At 39.7% G+C, this 24994-nt stretch overlaps 1 long non-coding RNA gene across 2 annotated transcripts; it reads right to left on the bottom strand.

Annotated features, from left to right (window-relative positions):
• Positions 1-3334: 3334 nt before the first annotated feature.
• LOC136789616 (uncharacterized) lies at positions 3335-24371 on the bottom strand. Of its 2 annotated transcripts, XR_010828403.1 has the most exons (4): positions 24298-24371; positions 16708-17689; positions 12186-12274; positions 3335-3546 (listed from the first exon to the last, which is right to left on the bottom strand). It is a non-coding gene; the product is annotated as an uncharacterized lncRNA (long non-coding RNA). The 2 variants fall into 2 exon arrangements; XR_010828404.1 differs by lacking the exon at positions 3335-3546 and having other exon boundaries at positions 12073-12274.
• Positions 24372-24994: the final 623 nt, after the last annotated feature.

Genomic DNA, 24994 nt, shown 5'->3' on the forward strand with positions numbered 1-24994 from the left:
ATGATTACAGCATCCATTACTTCCTGCTAGAACTTGGAGAAACTAAAAATAAATGATAGATCACTGAAAAATCCTCCCCCCCATCTCTTGGCAAACAAAGCTCTCTGTTCTCTTCTCAGTGACCACTGAACGGTAGGAAGCAATTTAAGAAAAAATTTGTGAAAACTGTGGAAAACATATGCTTCCCGTCCATTAATTCTGAACTGTTCAGACAGGCCCAAGCAATGGGCAGTTATGAAATACAATCCAACTAATACAGGAAGGCTGAGTTCCAATAAAGGAATTATTAAAAGACAATGTAAATGTGGCTGGAAAACCGACCATGTCTGAACCTTGTTTGGACTTAGGAGAAATGGATGTAGTAATGCAGAAGAAACTGTAAGGATTCCTTCTTCCTTTGGGACGGGTGGCAGAATGATTTATCATGCTTGTAGAGTACTAATTTTCTTCAAGCATGAAGTGTCATATATCATGTTATTTGTGGAATGGATCATTATAATTGTTTCTAGACGTAATCCTATTGCAAAACCCCAGCTCCCAAGCTTGGATGGTAAGTCCTAAAAGGGTTTTACATTTGATATGCTGGCCAAATGACAGGGCAAACCTCTCTGTACAATTCAGAACAACCATGCTTCAGCGAAGCCAAAGTTTTCAGATTGTGCTGAGTATTTATTTGCAGGCATCAGTGTGATATCACCAGAAGCTAGAAAAACATTCTAAGTCCCTGCATCCAAACAATGAATACAAATCAGGGTTTCACTTTCCCCCATATTCTGGATATGTGGTATTAGTTAGAAAAATAATGAAACTTAGAAACTTCTGTGATACCCTTCCTTCAAATACTCACATTCTGTAGAGGTTTTCCTGAAAGAATGGAAATAAAATCTCACCCAAAACCATTTGTCTGAGAAGAACAGTTGAATTTCACTGAAGGTCATTCCTAACCTGTGGATAGCAGGTGATTTGAAAGCCCTGATTACACCGACTGTCCCTGCAATGACCTTTCTTGGTCATACCTCATTGGCATTGGCCAGTGCTCATTTGTGCAACGAGTGCCAATAAAAACTGCTGGAAAAGAGTGAACTGAGTAGCACTCAGCAAAACTGCAGATATTGCAGATGGAATGACTGACAGTAGGCACTTGCAAGATTTGGAGGTTTAAATATATATTTTTTTTTTAAGTGACATAAGTGGTCTGATTCTGGGTTCTGAAATATATATATATGTGTGTGTGTGTATATATGTAATAATATATATGTAATATATATACATAAACAACCGAAGGTGGGATATTTGTTTATTTGTAAACTGTCTAGTCTAGATGATTCCAAATTGTCGATCACATAAATGAGGCCCAGGGGCAAAATGGATATTCAAAATCACCTTTGAAAATCTGCATTTTTGTTGACTTCTACCATGTTAATTTACTCAATGTTGGGCCCTCTGCAGTGTGTGATGCCGCTCTTCAATGCCTAAGGAAATAATCGAGCAGTACTACAGGGAGGGGATGGGTGACATAAATTTGAGAAAAGATTTTAGTTTGAGGGAACCTGTTGTGCAATAAGCTTGATGGAACTCTGTAAAGACCAGAAGCTGTGATGAGTAACTCCCCATGACATTTAGGTATCACAGAGGGTAGAACTGATCTTATTAGTTGAGGAATGGGTCAAGTAGCATGCTATAAATTATCCTTTGCCCTCTCCAAAATCTCTGCTTCTTACTGTGCTAAAGAAATCCTAGGTTACAGAGAAACAAATGTTAGAATTAAAGTGCAAGAGAGTTACTGTGGCATCTTATTTCCAGTGCTGTATTTCTTAGTAGCACTGGCAGCATGATAGAGAAGATAGCATTTAATTTAGTGCTGCTTTCAAACTGTAAAGAAACTCTGGATTAATTTTGTTTTTGTCTAGTAGACAAAGATAGTTTCTAGAGCCTAAAAACAGTTTATGCTACAGTTTATTTCTCAAAGCTTCTTTTTTTAATTACATACATTGTCTGAAGTGAGCTTAAAAATGTTATATATACAATATTTTTAAGACAGAAACCAGCATAAGCCAGAACAACCACTTGCAAGAACTGTTCCACAATGAGTAATAAGTAGTATTATACTATTTATATACAGAATATAAAAAGCTTCAAGGATCTCAGGTTAAAAAGATTTTGGGTTTAAGGTATAGATTTAAAGAAACAGAGAAGTGCTGGAAGGGTAGAAGGCTGCAAAAGCTGGAAGCTGAGAAGGAAATGATGTAAGCATGATGCTTACATTCAGAAGTAAATTCTTTATCACAAATCTGTTAATTTTAACAATTTGATATTTTAGCTAACAAAAGTCAAGGTTATATTTTCCTGGGAGGGAGGGAGGGAGGGAGGGAGGGAGGGGAAGGAAGGAAGGAAGGAAGGAAGGAAGGAAGGAAGGAAGGAAGGAAGGAAGGAAGGAAGGAAGGAAGGGAAGGGAGGGAGGGAGGGAGGGAGGGAGGAAGGAAATTTGATTGCTTACAAGGAGAGGAACATACATATCACAAAAAAGAAAAGAGATGCATCTGCATGAAACTATAAAATTACATGGAACTGCAATGGCACAAAATGTGACAATTTTGAACAAGTGTAATTATCCAGGAAGTGCTAAAAAAAGTAGTGTTCAGAAAATTATCTGTCTGGCCTTAATACCCTTTTCATAACAGCTTTGCATTCCTGGCAATACTACCTGCAATCAGGAACAATAGCCAGACAAGGCATTAGTGTTATTAATAAAATGTGATCTTTTTTCTTGTTTGAGTGTTCATAGCAAACTATGTAGGCATTTAAATATGTCATTAAGTGTTACTTGCCACCCCTGCTGTCTGAACTGTAAAGAGTGCCAATTTCTCAACAAATTTTCTTTGAGTAATGTTGTGATGCAGTCAGCAAAATATTCTTAAAGCTCTACAGTCAGGAGAAATATGCTGTGATTTTTATACTGTCTTTAAACGAGGTAGAAATCTCAACCACCTTCCTAGTTGCCAAAAGCATACATTACCATTTTGGATTCTGAGTCAGGGCTCTGCAAAACGTACCAGAGAAGAAATACAACCTGAGCAACCCACACCAGAGCTCTCTATAGAACCTACACAACTTTACTACACGCAGGAGAGGTGTTTTTTACTGTCAATAAAAACATGATTTCATTAAGGAGCTTTATCATACGCAACATTACATAAACTATCCTTTATAAAATGCACAAATTCCCATTGAGATCAATTGGGCATGGGTCCAATTCCCAGACTAGGGATTCTCTATAAGAAACATAATATGTAACAGCAGAAAAGAGTAGTATTTCTAACAGATTATGATTTCTAGTTAGTGTCTGGCATTGCCTCATGAAAGATCCTGTTTCCTTGCCAAAGTCCAAAGTCATGGTTCCATAGCCCAAAATGGTCTGTGAGTGCTCTCTTGACTGTCTGAAGGCTCTTCTATCCCAGAATGATGCTGAGGCAACTCTACCCTGAAGAGAAGGGCATTTTTCAGGGTAGCAGGTCCTAAGTAACAGGAGATCACTTCCCATACTCCCTGAGGGAACAAAATAAATAAATAAATAAATACATACATACATACATACATACATACATTTTAGTTATTTAATGCTGCTAGTGGTATTGTGCTTTATCATTTTTATATGCTGGCAACTCCATTATTCTTCTCAAATGGTACATTGATGCATTTCCATTATATATCTACATAAATCCTACATAAAATTCAGTTTGGTAGAATTATGAGAAATAAAAATATTATGCAGTTGTTCTAAGACTAAAATGGCATCTATGTAAATTTTACAACTTTCAATACTGGTATATTTACTGTGATGAAGTCAGCCTTGTCCAGCTGAATAGAAGCTATATTCATCTAAATTTTTTAATGGATGCTATATTTTTATTTAGATCTTTCATCTGTCTATAGGTACTTCTAGACTTCTGATTCTGTTGATCAAAGTTGTTGCTGTTTGCAGTGTTTTTGTTGTTTGTTTTTATTTGTTTGTTTGTTGTTGTTTTATTATTATTATTATCCCCTCTCCCCCCATCATTTGCAGTTTCATCTGCAGTTTCAATTAGTATTACCTCTCTCTGTATTTACAGTTTGGATAACATCACTGTACGTCCTTCTAGGCTGCATTTTGGTAATTTCCTGAGGTTTCCTCTCATCATGTCTGTACAGGAACAGGGTTAATTCTGATGTCTATACACACTGCCTTTTCCCCTCTCTCCTTCTTACAGTCAGCAAAATGAAGAACAAAAATGACTGTGGCACAGGTGGATCATCTAAATGGCAGCAAAGTGTTGACATTAGAAGTTCTACAACAACAGATGAAGTTTACTTGAACTGGGGTCAAGGAAATTGGTAAAAGATAGTTTTCATTCAATGCAGAGCACAAAGAAAGAACAGATATTTTCATATTACATTTAGACATGAAAGTTTGGAACTTGTATAAACCACAGGATCCCTCTATAGTCAATAAGGTTGAGACTTAGTTGACCAGTTGTAGATGTCCAAAACATAAATATCCACAATTAAACAAATGACAGAAACCTCCCATATATAACCATGGGATAGAAACATGTGGCCTGAAGTGGATTTCTACATTTAGTCAAATGAATTGTGCCCTCAAAAATCTTATTTCCCTGCATTGATTTAATCAGGAAACTTACTATTTGTGTTGTAGACCTCTAAAAAAAAGTGAAATAAATTCCATTGTGTCAAAGGTGCTTGAGAGGTGGGATGAAGTACCCTCTGGAGAAAGGTGCATGTGGCTGGAGGTATGTTTCTCTATTCCTATCTTTTATGGATTTCAGTGGTAAGATATGGCTTCTGCCTTAGACATCTATGTTAAGTAACTGACTAGAAATTAGTCTAGAATCTATCTTTAGACAGTGCAAGCCATTTATTTCATAAATAATGACAACATTTTATCACAAAATTTTAGTTAAGTCCATATTTAAACTATCATTTCCTCTGTTCTTTCAAAGTTATAGAGTTCACCAAGCTGCTTTTATTTTCTGTGGAAAGCATATGTTCCCAACACTTATGCCCAAACTGTCTTTATTGTGGATTCAAAATTAAGACTTGGCAGTGCTAGGTTAATGGTTGGACTTGATGTTCTTAGAGACCTTTTCCAACCTAAATGATTCTATGATTCTATGATTAAGACAAACAATATACAGTGCCAATGTAATCTGACACAGGTGAACAAACAACAAAAGATCGAAAAGAAAATAATGTAAACTAGATACAGTGGTGAATTCTCTGCAAAACTGCAAACATGGTACCTCACCCAGAGGCCAGTGCTAAGGCAGTCTTATTTAGTGTTTTTATCGTTGACTTGCAGGCAAAGGAAATGTTAATCCTTAGCAAATCTGTGAATGACACTAAATAGGAAGGAAGGAAGGAAGGAAGGAAGGAAGGAAGGAAGGAAGGAAGGAAGGAAGGAAGGAAGGAAGGAAGGAAGGGAGGGAGGCAGGGAGGCAGGGAGGCAGGGAGGGACTGTGTGAGAGACTGTAGCGAAGGACCCATTCAGAAGGACCCAGAGAGGTTTGAGACTTGGGCCACTAGAAAACACATGGAGTTCAGTAATGAGAAGTATAAAGTTCTGTCACCAACGAAATAACCCTGTGCACTAGTAAATTCACGTTGGCAAGTGAATCTAAGTAGAAGCCATGCCTAAAAAGACAGTGAGTTACAGTCAACACCAGGCTGAACATCGGTCAACCATGTGCTCTCAGTGCAAATAAAGCAAACTTCATCCTGGGATAACTTAGGGTGAGCATCATCAGCAAAAGAGAAATGTTGTACACCACATTTACCACTGATGAAGCAACACTAGGAATCCTGTGTTTGGTTTTGGCCTCTCTTAGTTCAAGGAAAAAAAAAAAAAAAAAAAAGTGAAGCTGGAGATTGTCCAATGGAGGACTATTAAGACTGTGAGGGACCTAAAGAACATGGCCCATGTGGAAAGAGACCCCTCAGAAAGGGTAAGCCCAGTTATACATAAAAACTGGGAGACAAGAGGCTTGAAAGCAGCCCCACGGAAAGGAATCTGGGGTTTTTTGTTGACAGCAAGCTGAACATGAACCAGCAGTGTGCCCTGGCAGCAAGAAGGGCCAACTGTCTCCTGGGTGCATCAAGCATGGCACTGCTAGCTGGGTGAGAAAAGGGATTGTGCCGCTCTGCTCTGTGCTGGTGCAGCTTCACCTCAAGCACTGTGTGCAGTTTTGCATGCCACCGTATAAGGACATAAAGCTGTCAGAGAGCGTCCAAAGGAGGGCTACAAAGATGATGAAGAGTCTAGAGGGCAAGATGTATGAGGAGCAGCTGAGGTCCCCTGGTTTGTTCAGCCCAGAGCAGAGCAGGCTGAGGGGAGGCCTCATGGCGGCCTGCAGCTCCCTCACGAGGGGAGCGGAGGGGCAGGCGCTGAGCTCTGCTCTCTGGGGACAGCGACAGGACCCGAGGGAACGGCATGGAGCTGGGACAGGGGAGGGTCAGGCTGGGGGTTAGGGAAAGGTTCTGCACCCAGAGGGTGGTCAGGCACTGGGACAGGCTCCCCAGGGAAGTGGTCACAGCACCAAGCATTTGGACAATGCTGTCAGACATATGATCTGATTTTTGGGTGGTCCTGTATGGAGCTGGGTGTTGGACTCAAGACACTTGTGGGTCCCTTAAAACTCAGGATATTCTATGAAAGGCCGAGGAAGATAGGCTTGTTTAATCTGCTGAAGAAGACATGGATGGATAATCTGATAGCTGTCAGCAACTGCTGGAAGAGGTCTGACAAAGTCAGAAGAGACAATGGTTACACTTTGTGTCTTATGACATTCTGCCTGGACATGAGGAAAATCTGTTCCACTACTACAGCAATGAGGCACTTGCATGGGCTGCCCAGAGAAACTGTAAAATCTCCATCCTTGGAAGCTTTCAAGAGTTGGCTCAATAAAGCCTTGCAGCCATGATCTAGTGTCAGCAACAGTCCTAATTTGAGCAAGAGATTAGACAAGAAACATCTAGAACCTCTTCTGCACCATCTAAGTGACTCTCTAAGACCTCCACTTAGTACTGATGCATAGAAAAAGCAGCAATGACTGAGAAGTTAATTTTCAGAAGTTCTTAGTTAAGTTCTTAGTTCTTAGTTAAGTCATTTCAAAAGCTTTTAAAAAAAAACTTTCAAAATTATGAAATTTTAATTATGAAAATGGCAACTGATTTGTATCTTCTTCCTCTTTTTCCTCCTTTGTTCTCCCTAGGACAGATCAATTGATAGATGACACATCAACTGTCATCTTTGATGAGACATCACCAGGTAGAGTCCGTTTGACTGAAGACTCGTGTTTGAACCACATTTCTCAGATGCTCAGCAGTATCCTGGACACCTAGTTGAGACTCGTAGATGTGAAATAATACCTAAAGAAACGTGCACCCTACTGGGGAGAACTGTCCCTCTCCAGAGTCAGCTTGAAGCCTATGTTTATGAGAATGTATGTCACACTGTCAGTCAAATAATTTATTGCGAGTGTGAGAAAGCACAGTGCCAGCATGGCTAAAATAACATTTTGTACAAGCTTTTTTGTTTAAATGTGTCAACTGTGACAAACATAATGCCAGCAATAATTTGCTATTGCCAATTGAAACATAAAACTATAATATCTCAGTTAAAATCATTTGCAGGGTCTTAGGACACTTCTTTCAAGTAGTTATCTTAAAAAACAGTTTGGAAAGGATTTTTGAATATCCTGGAGAGAACTACTACATTTTAACCACTATTTTCCTTTAACCCTGTTATTTGAGTATACAAGATTGACAGCAGTGATTATAAATAACAGTCATTCAAATAAATAATTGGGCAGTGCCACAAATTTGGGAAGAGAAAGATATTATATTATCTGGGCAGGATTAGAATTTGCTGGTGTGCAACCCACAGAATTTGAGGGGGAAATCAAACAGCCACAGAAGAAAGACAGAAGATAAATATATCTTTTGTTTTCCAGATGTTGTGTTGACTGTATATTTCAGCAGTTTTGAGTTCTGAAAAGCCTGGAGTTGCAACAGTTAAGACATAAGGAAAATATTTATTAAGAAAGACTCAAATTCTCTACGAATTAGATAAATAGCTGTTATTATGCCCACACTCCAGAGGGAAAAGGGATTCGAGATTTGCCCAAGGCAATGAGGAAATGTAGCAATTTAGCTAAGACATGAGGACTGCTGAAATTTTTCATTATTAATTTCATGTTTAAACACCTGTACTGTTTATTCTCATTCTGGTTTTGTTTGTTTGTTTTTCTAAAATTTGAAACATCCAGAGACCCTCAAAGACATAAGGATTTAATTTGATCACTGTTTATTATATCCACAAGGAAGCACAAATGCAGATACAGATACACGTATGCATTACTTAGATGTCAGTTGTGCTTATTTATCCTTGCTTATTTCCCAGGCTTCTCTGATCTGATTTGGTTCATTTAAACAAAAGAAGATATTCTCACTGACTTCAGGGCTTTGTTTCAACCAGGTCTTCAGAGAACAGTTTTTTTGGATCAAAGTAATGTAAGCTTCAGTCCTGCTCAGCTTCATTGCCTGGACTTTGGAATGAGAACCCACATATTGCACAACCCTACGGATGACTCCCGAAGACCTTACAAAGTTTGGGAGATATAAACAAGCCAGTGTACAAAGAGGAGAGCTCCTCAGATGGGGATACCAGAAATAAAACATCACACTTGAAACAGCAACACAAGCACTTGAACCTGCGTACCATCATCAAAACGCTGTTTGCTTTTTAAAACTTTTCTTCAAAACCCCAGAAGTGAAAAGCAGCTGCTAACTTTCAGTGACTTCAGTGACCAAATAGTGACAGCACTCCTATCTTTTGAGAATTGAGATTGATTTTCCACAGCTAGCAGTGTGAGGACCTTTAGCCTGAGAGCATACAATGATACCAAGGTCAGAGGATTTGAAGGCAACAACATTTACAGGGTTAGACTTCTGCTGTGTGGTGTTTACAGCTACCAATTAATGGCAGCCATTTTACGCCCTGAAGTCACCTGCAGTTTAAAAACAGATTAAGCAAAGTGGTCCCCTCAAGCTCATGGGGGCAATTCTCTAAAGTGAAGTCTCAGACTATAAGGAGTCTGGCAGGAGGCAATACATAAATCAAAGCTAGTAATGAATTACCTGTGCATTTATTGTTGGATCTGAAGTCTTTGCAGGGTACAGCCAAAGGATATGCTGTTCTCTTTGTTCTGAATACTGATGCTTCTTTAAGGAAAGAGGGCTTTTGCAAAGGAGGGATGGAGCTGAATTTGCTGATGGATGGGCTTTCTGGAGGAAGCCCAGATGCATTTTCTTGCTTAAGAATAATTTAGGGTCCCATTTCTCTCTCTCTCTCTCTCTCTCTAAGGGTCCCACACTGTCTGAAGTAATTATTGCTTTTAGGTAGACAGCTTTAAACTTACCATGTATCTCCTCTCTGCCACCATTTTACCCTCATATTTTTCAAATTCCAAGCCTGTTCTGCTGTGAAACTAAGCTGTCATTCAGACAGAAAAGAAGATAACAGAAGTCTTACATTGCACAGTACAAAGCAATGCAGAGGAAATGCTGGTCATACACAATACAATGAAACACCCAAGAACTCACAGAAGCAGTTTATTCCAGGAACACTCCTGTCTTGAACCATAACCCTTTGGATTTGATATAGAGCAGAGAACATGATTACTGTAATACACCTTGGAAATTTAGCCCCATCTTTCTTCCACCTGCTTTCCAACCTTTGCTGCATACCAAGCTCTCTGAAGAGGAGCATTGCCTCACAGCTGATAACAAATGTCAAGACCTTTCTAAATAATTTTAGGTGCTGAAGTCAAGATAGGGGTAAATACCAGGCTCTTTCTATCATCAGTGTAAAGAAATTCTTTTGAAAGAGAGTTGAAAAGTAACGTATTGTATTCATGTCACCATAGAATGTAAACCACTGTAGATGCAGTGATTATGTGACTGAATATAAATGAATAAATGAATTCACATATGAAACATGGCTTCTGTAATTTTGTGAAGAGGCTCTAACTATAACTATATAACTCTACCTATAATACCTTTAATAATCTCCTGAAGACGTTGCACAGTGTGGGACATTTATCCAGAGTGATCAAATGCCCAGTAGAAGCCTTTGAATTCAGAAGTGTTAAAGTGGCACACAAATCCATGTAGATATATTTTAAAAATGAGTCTGCCAGCTGGAAAAAAATGTAAATGGAGAGGCTGAGAACTGCTAATTATTCGAACCACTTAAATAGTGGGAAGTGCTGGGCTGTGTATTTAACAGTTTTGCATTGCACTAATCTCTGCTGGTAGCAGAGTCAATGAAAGCTCTACAGGGAGTCTGAACACAATGTGATTTTCCTAGCCAGATAAATCTTCCCCATCCCCACTATCCTTATTATCCTCATGACAATGCATCTAACAATTGGAATAAATGTGTAATCGAGATCTATGCTGCAGAGTGAATTTGCTCTGAAAACTTTATGCAGGAAACAGCCACAAGTGCAGGCTCAAGTTTTGTATGAGTTGCATGCAGTTCTCATTGCTCTGGGGGAAGGGAGTATCATCTAGAAAACAGGAACGTGCACCAGTTTGACTTCCAAATGCATTTCTGATTCCAATTCAAAAGCTGTAAGAGCTTTCCTGAAGAAAAATGAAATCCAATTGCTAACAGCTCTGGGATTATCTCAGGTGTTTATTGCCTGTGTTCATCCTGACTGAAAACACAGACAACAAAACCTGATCATAGGTATCACTTTGGATGAGAAGTGGAAATGAAATGGCTGGAGAAAGAGGCAAGATAGACTGGATGAAAAATAGCAATTTCCTTGTAATCTTTCCATGTAGGCTGCCAAATCTTGCCCCAAAGGCACTACCAGAGATGTTGACTATAAGAATATAAACCAAGAAACACCCTCCTGAATCATTCATCCTAGTCTCTTGATATTACACTCAGCCATCTTCTAAGTTTCTTCTCATATCTATAACAAACTCTGGCTTAAAAACAGATGGGTTTCTCTCCCCAGTTGGAAGAGCTTTGGAAAGCTCTACCAAAGCTTCAATCATTAAATGTCTAGAAAAAATATTTTTTTTTTAAATTGTGGACTATTTTTATTTATAGCTAATTTATACCAATTTCTTTTCCTGCCAATAAAGTCTTAGAGTTCAAATGATTCTTACTTATCTTGGAGAAATATCACACCATGATTTTAAAATGGGCCAACATCAGTCCTGTTTTCTTGCAACTTACCTTTATACTATTATTTAAACTTATTAAAGTTTATCGCAAACTGTAAACTTTTCTATGAATTGCACACGCCAGTGAATATCCTGTTTCAACGTCTCAGCAGAGGAGTCTCTTCTGGATCTGTTGTTTTCAGCTGCTATCAAACTCATTTTCAAGCAAGCCAACTGTCTTTTTCCCTTAATGAATCTAATACTTTAGGTATGACAATCTATATTCAGGAATATGAAAAAAACTTCTGTCACTCTACCAGCCATCAGTGGTAGAGATGTTCATTATTCTCTTCATTTACCTCTCCAGAGTGCTCAGCATGGCTGAAATAGGATACAGTGTGAGAAAATGGTCTGCATTTAAGGTAAGCCTGGATCTAATGGATATCCAAAGTCATCTGAGCTTGTACTTTTCTGTAACTAGAAGTAAACATTCAGTGATTTAGTGATGAAATAGTATGTTAGCCCGATCAAACATCTTAGATGCTGGAAATGTGCAGATGACTCACAGCCCTGCCCATCCTTCACCATGTACAGTCAACCCTGTGCTTGGAAAAGACTAACTCATAAATGAAGACATCTGCACAGAAAAGCTCACAGTACCAGTGGAGAAGAGGTGAAGCTTCCAATTGGCCAAGCTGAGAACTGCTCTTAGACTTCTCATTACTCATTAATTCCTGCATCATTGCATCCACAGTGTTATCCATCTTCAGTTCATTAGCAGATTTTGACCTACTCATATGAGCAGTGATTTTATTTTTATTATTTATTCCCATTTTACTTCCTTGCTGGACAATAGCAAAAATGTCAGCATGAACTTTCAGCACACAGAAAATTATAGCTAGTAGAGATGCAGGTAGTGTGTCTAGCTACATTTGCTAACACATCTGTACCGGTCTGTCACTGAGGTCTTCATTCTGGTTTCCTACTATATTTCAAATCACATTCAAGGTCTCTGCTTATTTCAAAGGCATTTCATCGGCTGAAATAAAGAAAGCAAACAAAAATCTGTATATAAGACTTGTGATAAAAGTCAGGATAAAACATTTGTGATAACTATGATTTGCTGATACAGTAAGACTATATAACCAGGTTAAAGCTCAGACATGCCTGAGCCCAAACTGTTTTGAAATCTTTCCTGAAACTTGAAATTCTTTTGACTTTCTCCTAAGACAGTGTGCCTGTGTACTCCTCCCTGCCTCCCTCACCCCCTTTCCTCCCCCCAACTTGACCCTTCACCCATAACCCTGCTTGGCCAATAGCCATCAGTGGTGACCATCATGAATGTGTTTGGTCATGATAGCCAAACTGGGCTCCAGGTAGATTTGAGGGAGAATGATTCAAGGGCTAACTGTTCATGCACCAACCAAATTGGGCTGGTATGCACATATGGCTAGTAGTCAGTCATCTCGCCCCGTAAACCGGAGAGAGCCCAGAGCCTGCTGAGCTCTGCTATACTGCAGCAAGCTGCATGCCTGGATCTTCCCCTTGAGCAGGGACACCGCTCAAGGTTACTCCTCAAGGTCAATTGCTTACCTGTGACAGACACTTGATAAATGACTAATAGGTAGCTTGTTGAATCTTTGCAAGTATTTTGCTAAGAGTGTTGAAATTTGTAATCTTAGCTAAGTGATATAAAGGATTGGTTGTGCATATAATCCTTCAGGCATAAACCAATAAATCTAGGATTGACATAAAGTCCAGTTGTATTTAGACTCCTCAGAGTTTTGACAGCAAAAGGGACTCAATTCTGAACCTCATGACTCAATGTGAGGGTCTCCCTGATGCTTTCAGTATGACCCTGTCCTTTATGCAGTAAATAATCAAGCGATTTTGCCATCACAAATCTGGTTAATGTCACACTTACCATTAGAGCTTTGTTAAATCACTGTCTCAATCACAATTAAGCCCTGTTAAATCACTATTTTCATCAATAAATATATTGATGCTTCTCTTATAAGCAAGGTGCATAATTCCTTTTGTGGCATATATATAAATAAGAACAAATCTGCACACTAAAAATGTGGACAAAAAGTAAGTGTTAAGAATGACTCGGAAAGGAACACAAAACACAGTTATCCCCAGAACAGTTAGTGCAGAAATATCAAAGGTTCAGAGGGTAATCTGGATGACGAGTGATATGGTACTGTAGGGGGCAAATCACAACTCCTGCCTGCTGGCTGCAGAGTTGCCTGTTCAGAAAACCTGTGTCCAAGTCGGTAACTGATCCTGGGCAGCACAACAGCACCATTGACCATTCAAAATCTCCTGAGAAGAGGTCTGTTTTGTCAGATTAGTTATCAATGAGGTTTCTGCCCAGAAAAAAAAAAAAAAAAAAAAAAAAAAAAGAGAGAGCTGTTTTTCCACTTCTCCTCAGCCTTGAAGATTTGAGGACTTAGGTCATTATTATTTATTTATTTTTCCAGGAATATGCCCTTAGGGTCACAAAATTGTCTGGGCCATAGCCACAGTCCTAGTAAACCTTGGGGTATCCCACAGAAAGCAAAGTCAGATTCCTACGGACAGGGCAGGAAATGTCTGGGGGGGGTGGAAGCTGGGGGGGGGGGGGGGATTGTGGGGGAACCTGCCTGCTGCTTCTGCTTCTATTCAGTGACTTGAACACCAGCTTTTCTCTTCCCCATTGCTAGAGGAGACTTCTGCACAGTCAGGACAACTGCCCGTGTTTAACAGTAGCTATGAACAATTGTTTCCCCTCTGCCCTCTTTCCCCTCTCTGTGAAGTCCAGTGCAGTGCTATGACTAACAATTCGTGTGTTGGGGAGATGCAAGAAGACCATTTCAGTATAGGTTTGGGAGTAGCAGTGTGCAGGAGACCATGAGAGCCTCAAAATACCTCTGTTACTGTTCTGGTTCTCTGGGATGTCAGTTATTTTCTCAGTACTACAAATGGAATTTCTACTTCTCTCTCTCTCTCTCTTTTTTTTTTTTTTTTTTTGTGTGTGTGTGTGTGCGTGTGTGTGTGTGAAATGAGGAGATATATACTTCTATATACTTCTGCCTCTGCCTTTTGGAAATACTACAAGTGGTGGGAAAAAAAGATGCAAGTAGAGATAAGTGAGTGCAAAGGAATAAGTCATGCTGGTCAGCAGAAGCAGGGGTCCTTCTTGTGGGAAAGAGGAATTTTGGTGTAAAACACTTTATAAACTTAGGTTTCTCCATCATATGTATTGACCAGCCCCAATCTATTTATCTGCTTTTGATTCCTTCAGCTGCATTAATTACCATGTAGGCAACATGAGTTAAAGATTGAATTTGATCTGCACATCCCTCCTCCCCAGCCTCCTAGTCCCCACACTAGTTCCAATGTTTATATAGGAGGATCCTGTCAATAGCACGGGTCTGCATCAAAGGTCACAGTATTTCAGTGAAGAAGCTGTAATGCTGCACTGCAAGCTATCTCATTTGGTGAAATCACAGTACAATTAATTGCTACATTAAAATAGAATTTGCATAGGGCTACTTATGACATTCCCATTAAAATCACATTAGTTCATCATGATTAACACTCTTTCACTGAACACTGAACAAATTAATCTGTGGATGCTTTGCTATACCTGTGCCCAGAACACAACTTGCAGAAGACAGAGGACATGCATTCTTTCCATTGTACGATGACTACTCAGAGCCTGTTTCAAAACAGAGCAGGCTGAAAGTGAAGCGTGTCAAGACTGTATAAATGAGAATGCAAGAAATTGGTAACTCACAAGAATGGCCAAGCGACTCAAAACCACACTTACTTTTTCTATGACGAAAATATCCTTTCCAAAAATAGCTGAGTGAGATTTATTTACTTTTTAACAGTAATTATTTTGGATTTGCTGAAAATCTTACTATTTGGGCCAATGACAGCAATCAATACTGAACATGCAAATCCTTCAATTCTTCATCCAATGTTTAGATGTGATCTTTGTGATAATTTTGGCTAAGCTCTGCATAGCGCAGCTCTTGACTGTAAGGGGAAATGCAAAAAAAAAAAATGTTCTGTGCTGATTTGGGTTCCCATAGATGACTAGTGACCTTAGCTGAGACGGAAGGGAAGGGAAGGGAAGGGAAGGGACATATTGTAGCGAGTCCACCAAAGGGCCATAAAATTTATTAACAGCTTGGAGCATCCATCATACAAGAAGAGGCTGAGGGATCTGGGACTGTTTTGCCTGGAGAAGACAAACCAGAAGAGCTTGTTACTGTCTACAGTTACTTCATTGAATCATAGAGTCATGTAATGGTTTGAGTTGGTAGGGATCTCAAGGATCACCTAGTTCCAACTCCCCTGCCATGGAAGCCCTCTTTTCTCTAGGCTAAACAATACCAGCTGCCTCAGCATTTCTTCATTGGAGAGGTGTTCCAGCCCTCTGGTCATCTTTGTGGCCCTCCTCTGGAATCACTCTAATAGGTCCATGTCTCTCATGTACTGGGGTCACAGAGCTGAACGCAGTACTCCACGGGGGGCAATCCTAACAGAAAGTAGAGGGAGAGAATCAGCTCCCTTGACCTGCTGGCCACACTTCTTTTGATGCATCCTAGGATATAGTTGGCTTTCTGGGCTGCAAGTACATGTTTCTGGCTCAAGTTGAACTTCTTGTCCACCACTACTCCCAAGTTCTTATCCACAGGACTGCTCTTAATCCACTCATCGCCCAGCCTGTATTCATGTTTGGGATTACCCCAGCCCAGATGCAGCACCTTTTACTTGGCCTCGTTGAACTTCATGAGGTTCACATGGACTCCCTTCTCCAGCCTGTCAAGGTCCCTTCTGGATGGCATCCTGTCTTTCCAACATGTCAGCCTCACCACTCAACTTGGTGTCATCCTCAAACTTGCTGAGGGTGCACTCAATCCCACTGTCCATGTCACCAACAAAGATATGTTAAATAATATCAGTCTTGATACCAGCCCCTAAGAAACATCACTCATTACAGATTTCTACCTGGACATCGATCCATTGACCACAACTCTTTGAGTGAAACCACCCAGCTAATTCACCATCCACCAAGTGGTCCATCCAACAAATCCATGTCTCCTCATTTTAGAAACAAGGACGTCATGTGGGACGGTATCAAATGCTTTGCACAAGTCAAGGCAGATGACATCGGTTCTTCCTTTATCCACAAACTCTATAACCCTTTCGTGGAAGGTCACCAAGTTAGTTAGGTATGATTTGCCCTTAGTGAAGCCATGCTGGCTTCACAATGACATTTTTCTGTGCCTTAGTATAGATTCCAGAGGATTTGCTCCACGATCTTGCTAGGAATAGAGGTGGGACTGACCGGTCCATAGTTCCCCAGCTCTTCCTTTCTTTACTTTTTAAAAATGGGAGTGATATTTCCCCTCTTCCATTCAAGCGAAACTTCACCAAACTGCTGTGACTTTTCAAATATGACAGATAGTGGCTTACCAACTTCATACACCTGGTCACTCAGGATCCTCAGATACATCTCATAAGGTCCCATGAACTCTTCTCAGATCAGCATATTTCACCTTCTAGTAAGACAGCTGATCAAGCCTGAACAAAAACGAACCCAACAGCACAAAATCCTCTGCTAGCAACTAGACAGCCAAAAAAAAAAAAACATTTCCTCAGCAGAAAATATTTCTTTGATGTCATTCCTTTGTCCAAATGGTTTTGAAGAAAACTAAGATTGTTTCAGTATTTTTCATTTTGTCTCATTATTTTTCATTCTTTCATAAACTACTTGTTAAAAAAAAAAAAATCAAGGCTGCTGGTGGGAAAGTGGTGTTTCCCAGCTAAACTGCAGTGTTTTCTCTCCAAACCAAAATCCTAAAGATTAGTTAAAAGAAAAAAATACTTACTATCCAGCCAAAATAAGAAGTAGTACAGATCTGTACAGATCAACACTGCAGGAAATCAATAGAGTTAAATACAGGGTAGTTCACCTCTGTATTTTTTGAGTTACTTTAGTATTTCATCACATGTATACCTTGCAGCAGATTTTTGAACTGGTAAGCAGCTGGGATCCAGAAGATTAACCTACTGAATATGGACCAAAAATTTAATTATTTTGTTGACATGCTAATGAAATTAAGTAGTTTGAGACAAAGTATTCATGGATGCTACAGAAGCCTATTAAAATAAATAAATAAATAAATAAATAAATAAATAAATGCCATTGATAACTGTAAAATTAAAAGCAAGTTGAAACTTCTACCTGATGATACTTTGAGATACACTGCTGGGAAAATTGTGCCCAATTTATTTAAGGCAGGTAAAAGTAACTTTCACTGTTCCTTTGTATAGAATGAATTTCATCTTCTGTCTTCTTCACCAGGGAAACAAGAATGATATTGGTTTATAAATATCATACAGTTGAAGACACAGTGAAGAGTACAGCTTGCCACAATCTGTAACCTAAAATTTGCTTGGGGAAAAAAATAATTAGAAAACACCTTAATAAAAACAGCATTATGTTCATAGAAGTTATAAATGCAAAGTCAAATCTGAATTCCCCAAACAAAACATCTCTTGAAAAACAAACAAACAAACCAAACATTAAAGCTTGGTTATGAACCCAGCTAAGTGATTATCATGTACTCCTCATTTTTCTGTGAAAGATACCTTTGAACCTACAGTTTCCTGTATTCATCTCCATCAAGAGGAGAATTTAGGGAGAATTTGAGTTAAATCCCTTCAAGGTGACTAAAGAGTAGATAAAACCTTTGTGGTTTGCTGTTGTTGTTTTGATGTTGTTGTTAAATATTATCATTTTCCTTTCATATAAACCACTTTTAAAGAGACTAAATTTTCTATGCATGATACTTCAGTTGTTTCGTGATGACGTTTAAAAGCCACAGACAAGTTAAATTCCTCCCTGTGATGACAACCTCTTGACTCAGCAGTAAATCCAGAAGCCCACTAGGCAGATTTTCTCTCTTTTCTACATTTCCACTGAAACCAGGTATCGTAAAATCATTGAGTGGTTTGTGTTGGAAGGGACCTTAAAGATCACCTAAATCCAACCCCCGTGACATGGATAGGGACACCTCACACCAGACCAGGTTGCCCAAAGCCCCGTCCAGCCTGGCCTTGAACACCTCCAGGGATGGGGCATCCACAGCTTCTCTGGGCAGCCTGTGACAGGGTCTTACCACCCTCACAGTAAATAATTTCCTCCTAATATCTACTCTAAATCTCCCCTCTTTTATTTTAAAACCATTACTCCTTGTCCTATTACTACAGTTCCTCACAGAGTCCCTCCCCAACTTTCTTTTAGGTTGCCTTTAGGTACTGAAAAACCACAATGAGATCACCACAGAGCCTTCTCTTCTCCAGGCTGAACAGCCCCAACTCCCTCAGCCTGTCTTCATAGGAGAGGTACTCCAGCCCCTTGATATATATAATGCAGAAGGATGCTTTTCTTTCTTGGCTTATTATTCTTGTGTAAGTAAATGTAGGTGCTTTCCATATCTATGTCCTTGTGAATTTGCTGAACCTTGGCTGCATTGCTGATTCTCTCTGATCAGTGTGTAGTTTGTGCGAGCTGTTTAAATGCAGTTTCAGAATTTTAGTGCAAACTCTGAGAGCTGTTTTATTTATTCACCATAACAAAAAGCAAATCTACAAAAATCTAAAACCTCATTCACTTCCCATTTATAAATGACATCTCTACTAATATTTCTGAAGGCATTTTGAGCATTTTTCGCCACGTACTCATTTAAATTTGTTAGATTTCTCCCCCAAATTATACCAAGCACATGTTACTGTATGGATAGATAGCCAAGCAGCATTCAGACTTTATTTAATCTTACTGAGCAGTACAGTCCTGAATGATGTGGATGTCCCATAAGTGCTTCTGTGTAGAAAGTGGGAGAACAGTTGTTCAGAACAGATTTTTAAGGTCAGTCTCAGGCTATTTTGGGTTGAGAGTAATTTATTGGCTATTCCTTTTGTACTCTTAGCTGCTAACAGGCAGCAGTGACATGCTGTAGAGAGGGAAGGCCTCCACTTCTTGGGCTGGCACACATTGCTGGGCATGAAAACGGTGCAAGGCAGAAGCTGCAGGCACAGCTCAGCTCATAGCTTAGAGAGTTGCAAATCGTGATTAGTGTGCGTGGATCTACATGGGCACTTGAGCATCCATCAGGCTTAACTGATTTTTCTTCCTCCCCTTATTATGCGCTGCCCAATGGATTTTCTAGTAGGAAAGTTCAGGGTAGCTCAAGAAGTGAAGGCAAATTGACAGGGAAATCCTGAATCGCCTGCAGGCAGGCAGGGAAGTGTGGTGTGGTCTCTTGTTTTCTTACTACAGGAGTAGGTCTAACTCTGGTGCTTTCTACAGTGCTTGCATGCTCATTTATAAAGCAAAACAGTGACAACTATTGCAATGACAACTATCCAGTGAAACTACCATTTATTTCAAAGGCACAGGTCTGACGTTTAAGTGCCAAACTTTTACTGAAACTCACTGGGAAAACAAATGTCCACCTAAGAGTTGTGTGACTGAAAATATCCTCACAGAAAAGGTACTATCATCCTGAAGTATTGTTGCTATGTAAGTATTGCTTTTATGGTTTTTGTTTTAATGCTGCAACAGGCTTGTCACATTATTCCCTGTCCCCCAGACAAACAGTGCACCAGACAGAGAATTGTCTCACCAACAGCTACAAATAGCAGAGTGATATTTTGCAAATAACTAGAATGAAAGAAATCCATTTGGCTGCTTAATATATTGGCATCTGTGTTAGAAATATGTTTCAGCTCTTAAAAATATCCCTCAACGTATGCGTGATTACAAAATATGACACGGTATCAGTCTATTCTCCACAGCACAGTGTATTGCCTGACAGCTAATGTGCTTTGCTGCACTGTTATCAGCTGTCTTGCTGCAATGCAGTATGTTACACAGAGTTACTCTGGTGTGCACGACTCTGCCCGTCTCAGCTTCTGAATTTGAAGAGTAAATGTTGACTACCTTGAAATGGTGTTAATACGATAAGCCACTAAAAGCCACAACAGCACTCATACAGTTAACAAAAGCTGCGACTGTCAGCCAAATTGCATACGGAGCACAATTATTTGTGCCATTAATTGGAGTATAACGTTTCCTCTTGAGATAGCAAAGATTAAAATTTATGCTGATAGATAACTTTAGGGCAGGATTGAAAACAGCGATTTTAAATGCACATGTAAGTCACACCTTCGAGAAGAACTTGCTGATAAGCCTGACAGTTTATCACTGCTGTAATAAGGAGGAACAAAAGTAGCATCCACGTAAAACAGCAGCATCCTGTGGACTGAAAACCATCCCTGCATTTTCTAGCCAGCTCCTGAGTTATGCTGCTGTCTACCTGCAGATGGTCTGAGCACCTTTTATGTAAAATCAGCAGGGATAATGAAGCATTATTAGACACTCAGCAGGAGCCTCCATCCTTGTTTTTCAGGGGAAAATCTCCACTTGGTGAGTTGATGAGGCATTAGAGTACATTGGCCCAGATCTTCAGAGGTGCTCTGATCGCTAACAGGTATTGATTTCAACGAGCACAGTGCATCTGGGCACCAAGACACTAAATCACTGTCACTATATAGTCTCTCTGTCTGTAAGGGTCGTATACCGTAATCTAATGCTGCATCTGATCTTGCCCATCACAGTAGTGTCAGTAGCATGAGCTAGGATTTTGTGACTACATAAGCTTTGGTCCCGCCAGCTGCTACTGCAAAGCAGCCCCTGACTCTCTGCAAAAGATGAGTAAAACCCAAGAATGCCACAATTTGCATTTGCTCAGCTTGCCTTGTTCTTCACCAGCCATGAGTTTGGTGCAAGCTCAGTTGCTGTGATGCAATCTGACATAGTGAGATCATAATGGAAACACCACAAGTGAAAAAAGCTGAAAAATTAACAAATAGCCATGCTGTTCCCAAGCTTCACATGCATGCATAAGGAGATGCAAACATGGACACACGCAAGCTGCAGCAGTCAGCAGTGCTTAGCAGAGTTAGTTCCCGTTATTCTGTTGCAGGATGAGGATGGGGAGATTAACCTTGTGTCACTTTTTCTGCCTCATTTTACAATTCTAAAATCTTAAAAGTCCAGCAAACAAAAGCAGAAAATGTGCAGAAAGAAATTACTGAATTTCAGCTCATGTTCCCCTTTGAAAAAGAAAAACAAACAAACAAACAACAACAACAAAAACCACACAAGGACTCTGAGGCTGAAGTATTCTACCATATTTCTGAGAGTGACATTTTGGACCCAAATCCTTGTACTGTAACACAGTAAGACAGGCCATTACGTTAGGTGCTGTAACTTGTATATTGTTCTTGGGCTCAAGTAGCAGATGCCAGGAGGGAAGACAGGCACTGCCCTGCCAGAGCAGAGGAAACATCAGTGACCCACAGCCATGGGATGTGCAGATGCTGGGAAAACAGGGAAAGGACTGCCAGCAGAGCAGTGCTCCACAGCAGAATGCTCCTTCCGAAGGATGTAGTGTCAAAAACCTGCAGGTTGGTAAACAATTACCCTAACTTGTAAACATTAGAGTCCATTTTATATAGTCATGGCTGTAAGTGGATGCTGGACACCTAAGCATTCCCATGTCCATACAAAGGTCACAGCACTGCAGTATTGTAAAACCGTATGGTAAGGTCACAAGGTGCATAAAAGACCTGTACCCCACACTTTTTATATTCCTTTGCATATCCAAGCCACATGTAGCACCTTACTGAGGCTGGAAAGACAGTGGCATTTTTTTTCTGTGCTGCACTTAAAGCTGGAGTGCCTCTCCCAGATGCCATGTTCTATTCACCAATAAGCTGAATGTATTACATACTGGCCCTTCTCTACATTTGTCTTCAGGAGGATCTATCAATCAGCACCTTCAGCTTCTTTTAGTTCAAGGTTTAGATTGAAGAACTAAAGTTTCAAGACATGGGTATGGATTTCTCCAGGCTCTAATTAAATAGGGCAAACCACAACAGAGTAATCAAAGAACAAGTCTAAAGGTATTGCTTCAAGTTTGAAAAATAGTGCCTGGTAAAGATAGGGAGCAATAATGGTGAATATGGGACGTCAAAGCGGTGCCTTAAGGTTAGGAGTTTCTTGTTTTGGGGACCAAAATTAGCATTACTATTTGCATTCTTTCTGTGGGAAACCTGAGGAATGCAAAGCTAAGGTAATATACCCACACCATTGTGAGACCCAGAGAAACAGGAAACCACCTGACCTTTGTTTTTAACATTTATTTTCATGACTGAATGCCCGTTGCTCATTAGACACCAACTGTTAAATTAAACCAGAATCAACAGGCCAAATCCCACAGGTAACTGCTTACTAGGTTTTAATGCGATCTGTCCTCACTGAAAAAGAGACATGCTGAATTTTTAAACAAGCACCAAACAACAAACAAAATGTGTGTACAATATGACTCTCGTGAGTTTCTGTTTGGTGCTTGACAAAGGTTTGTTACAGATATGCATACCAGCTGCCCACTGGTTCCTACTCTGTTTCCTCTCTCTGTGCAGCTTGTTCGTATTCTCCCTGCATGGACTCTGCTGCTGAAGTAATCCATCACAGCTATCCATCTTGCATGTTATTAATGGCATTGCCATTCGGGCAGCAAGACCCGAGCAGAAATCTGAAATATAAAATGACCCTCTTCTCTCGAGGAAAAAAGAAATTGAAAATTGGTCATTGTGTATATCTAGTGTTTTCAGTCCCAAGAATCTTTCCCAATTGTTCAGTGAAGAGGAAGTTGTCATGTCTGTACAGCTAGGGTACAGGACAGAAAAAAATCTTTGAGAAATGTCAAAGCTGCATAAAGGGCATGACCCAGGAATCACCATCTAGGATTACAGCTTTGTTTCCCATAATTACTGACAATTATTTGCACTGACTCATGTAACAAAAGCAGAACACAGATAAGGAAATTGCCATGACTTAGGGTTTTAATTTGTATACAAAAGACTGGAGTTAAATAGCAATAGCTTTCTCATGATTCAGTGCTAGCCCAGCCCCCTGCAGATGCAGCTCCTCAAATCCCACAGATTTCACTGATAACAGCTCTGTGTTCTAGCTCCTGAAATCCAAGCAATCTCCTTATTCATCTGAACTCCCTGGCTGAGATCACACATCAGAGTCCTCTGAACACATACAGGTTTCTGCACTCTGTAGAAATAGTTTAACAACTTCTTTAATTTCTACCTTGTTTTATATGAGTGGATCTGAGTACTGCTTTAATGCTGTCATTTGCAGGCAGATGAAGCCACACCTGATGGTATAGGTTGGCAATTCCTGCAGCCCAGTAGAGGTAAGGTGCCACATCTCCATACCCCTAGGTTCAACCAGCAGTGAGGCTGAACGTGTGTTCCCAGCAGGCGCACACACACAGAGATGTGTACACCACATATACGTGCATAAATATGGCCAGCACACAGATATACACAGACAGGACACACAACACTCAGTGAACAGAAACAGCACTGACGGCCACATCCTGCCCCCTCAAGAGAGAAGTGAAACGCATCTTAGCTTGGCAAAGAAGAATGGTTACAATGTGTGAATTGGTCATATAAAAAGTGATAGGCTCCTTAAGGTTTGAGGAACTTAGATTGCTTTGATAAACGGCTAGGCTACTTTTAGAAACTAAAATACATTATTCATAATGTAGCGAATAATTCTGAAAAGTTACTGATCCAAGAGATGTCTAAGTCACAGATGAGAAATCACAACTTGATAAGCAATAGAACTTTAAAAAACCATTGGTCTTAGGAGCCTGTTTAGCTAATGGAAAGTTGATAGCTCAGGTCTAAAAAATAATACTAATTTCCCATACTTCCTCTCTCTCCCCCTGCCCCCGCTCAGAAGCACTTTTATCTTTTGATCCTGGCAGTTTATATAATTAAGCAAATTTGCTTCATCATAATATTTAGGTGGAGAACTGTTACAGGCTCCAAGAAGACTCTATGTTTTTAAGCACATCTTCTCCTTCTGAATTGTTTCTTGACAGTATTATATTTTCATTTCAACTTGCTTACCATTTATAAAATTAGTTCATGGAGCTTATGGGAAGATCAGCCTTTTACCTTCTGTTATATTCAAAATGTTGCTGTGGGCAAAGAAGAGAGAACACCTTACAAGTGAAGACAAGAATTTCATTGTTAGAAGCGCTTATGTTTTAACAGGCTAGTAGACCCATTTATTTGCTTAGCAAATATTAGCAACTGATGCTAACAATTTAATGTAATACAGATAAATGTCAATAAAGTTACATTTTTTATACAGAAAAATCTTAGTACAGCTTTTTCTTTGGAGTTATGTTCTTTATAATTACCTTTCTGTAGTGGGGAAAAAAAAAAAAAAAAAACACGCTTGACTGTGGGGTGTATGCTTCCTGTCCTGCCCCAAATCATCATTGGAGTTACATTTACATTCAGATCTCACCTTCTCTGCCCTTTTCCCTTTTCTTCTCCCACCTCATTTTTTTAAATTTAATTAGGGAATAAACTTAATCATAATGTCATAAAACTACTGGAAGTACTAGCATTGAAGTAAATTATTAACATTTTGCTTGACACTTGGAATAAAACACTTGGGCAAGGCAATGTTCCAGTGCTAGGAGCTTGCACTGCATTGTACAATCTGTAATTGGCAACCATACGTCATACAAGCCAGATATTGGGTTTGGGCCAGGGAGGATAGCAGCCATAGCTTTTATGTCTATTTATATTTTAA

Source organism: Anser cygnoides, chromosome 1 (assembly GCF_040182565.1).
Source record: "Anser cygnoides isolate HZ-2024a breed goose chromosome 1, Taihu_goose_T2T_genome, whole genome shotgun sequence".
Classification (NCBI taxonomy): Eukaryota; Metazoa; Chordata; class Aves; order Anseriformes; family Anatidae; genus Anser; species Anser cygnoides.